At 46.5% G+C, this 2314-nt stretch overlaps 1 pseudogene; it reads right to left on the bottom strand.

The window, feature by feature from the left end:
* Window positions 1–300: 300 nt before the first annotated feature.
* Window positions 301–1615, bottom strand: LOC147964953 (uncharacterized; annotated as a pseudogene).
* Window positions 1616–2314: the final 699 nt, after the last annotated feature.

The raw sequence follows: 2314 nt of genomic DNA, 5'->3' as shown, positions 1-2314 counted from the left end.
ATAGCACTAAAGGTAGATTGTGAGAGGTGTTTTTTTTTGGTGCCTCATCCTTGCACAAAAGGACATAGTGCATAACACTTGATGGGTTCTCACACACTTCTCTCATCTCACTTTTGGTGGCAAATAGGACTAAGTTCTTTTTGTCGCTTATCATGGAGGCACTCAATTTGGGCTTGTGGCGCTCACTTTCTTTTGGGTGGTTCGCTCGCTCACTATTCTCTCCATGATAGGTGGCTTGCTTGTTGGCGATCACTTGGCTTGGAGACATAGGTCGTAGAACGTACTCCTTTACTTTCATCTTTAAGCTATAGTGATTTGTACGCCCATTGTGGATGACGCCTCGGTCAAATTGCCATGGCCGTCCAAGAAGGAGGTGGCAAACATACATCGAAACAACAACACACTCCGAAGTGTCTTCGTAAGCTCAGATCTTGAAGGAAACTTTCACCGTATGCTCTACTTGGATAGTGCCAGAGTTGCTTAGCCATTGAACCTTGTAGGGGTGCGGGTGCTTCATCTTGACCAATTGGAGTTTGGAGCATAGTTCTTCACTAGACAAGTTATGGCAACTCCCACCGTCGATGATGACCTTGGTGGACCTTCCATTGATGCCGGCCTTGGTGTGGAAGATATGGCATCTTTGGTCTTCATCTTGTTGATGTTGAAGAGTAAAGACCTTGGAGACAATGAGAGCGGGGCTCGGATCTTTGTAACAAAATACTTGATCATCTTCTTCTTCGTTCACTTGCTGGTGCATGGCCACTTGCTCAAGGGCTTCCATTTCTCCTTCACTCATGGAGTCATATGTACCATCGTCGTTGAAGATCATGGTGCGCTTGTTTGTACATTCGAAGGACTTGTGGCCTCGGCTGCCGCATGTGAAGCATTTGAGGGAACTTATCTTGGTGGTCTCATCGGTTGGGGTAGATGATGATGAAGCTCTCAGCTTGATGTTGCTTGTAGTAGGAGGACGACTTGAGGTTGTCGAAGTTTTCTTGTAACTTGACTTGTCGCCGTTGCTTGTAGATGGCTTGGTTGAGGTAGAAGGTGTTGTAGTCGTTGAAGCTTGAGAGTTGGAGAAACCATAGGACTTGGATGAGAACTTGGCATATTTGAAGTCATCTTTCACTTGACGTTCCACCTTTGTAGCTTGATGCACTAGCTTGATCAGGTTCGAGTATGGTTGTAAGTCGGCGATCTTCTTGATAGGATGATTGAGTCCATTCAAGAAATGTGCCATAGTTTGCTCATCATCTTCCGTGACATTAGCTCGTATCATGGCAATCTCCATTTCCTTGTAGTACTCTTCAACAGTCTTTGTTCCTTGCTTAAGGAGTTGGAGTTTCTTGAAGTGGTCACGGTTTTAGTAGGTTGGGACGAAACGTGCTCTCGTGACATCCTTCATTTGCGCCCAAGTAGTTATGGGCGGTTCACCTCTTGACTCATGACGCTCAATGACTTGTTCCCACCAAATGAGGATGTAGTCTTGGAACTCAAGGGATGCCATCACGATCTTCTTCTCTTCCTCATAGTTGTGCAAGTGAAAGATTTTGTCAACCTTCAATGCCCATGAAAGGTACTCTTCAGGATCACTGCTTCCATTGAACTTGGGCATGGTGAACTTTAGCTTGTCGTATCATTGCTCTTCATTGTGTTGGCGTCGGGGATGATGACGTCCTTGACGAGGAGGATTGTCTCCCTCAACTTGCTCTTGTCTTGGAGGATTTCCATTGTCTTCTTGCTCTTCGTGAACTTGACGTTCTTGTTGAGCTTCTGGAGGAGCTTGAGGAACTTGGCGATGCACTCTTGATTGATAAATCCCCTCTTGAACTTCATCGCGAAGCGCTTCTTGTTGCTCAAGAGCTTGCCGGTTGCGCGTGGCTATAGCTCGACTTGGATCTTGGAGGGCACGTTGCGCCTCAAGTGCTTGAGCTTCATGTAGTTGTTGTTCTTGACGTTGTGCCTCGGCATCTTGTGCATCTTGGTGTTGTCGTGCTCGGTCTACCTCTTCTTGATGGCATTGGCATTGCCGTTCTCGTGCTTGTGCAAAAGTAGCTTGGTTTTGATGGTGTCATTGCTCTTGAGAGTCATTATCGTGTAGAGGATTGTGGTTTGCTTGACGGTCTTCGCGCGTAGCACATCGAAGAGTATTCGATGTTGGAGTACTTGAGCTGGAGATGGTGTCGTCGGAGTGTCGACTTGAGCGGCTCCGTCTTGAGTAGGAAGAAGTGGAAGAAGAGCGATTGAGCAACAAAGCACGAATCTCATTCATTATTGTGTCATTCTCTTGTTTGTGGTTGCCGAGCTTGTTGTC

This window comes from Triticum urartu, chromosome 6A (genome assembly GCF_056163025.1).
Source record: "Triticum urartu cultivar PI428250 chromosome 6A, HENAU_Tu73, whole genome shotgun sequence".
NCBI classification, from domain to species: domain Eukaryota; kingdom Viridiplantae; phylum Streptophyta; class Magnoliopsida; order Poales; family Poaceae; genus Triticum; species Triticum urartu.
This window is presented reverse-complemented; position numbering and strand designations above follow the sequence as displayed.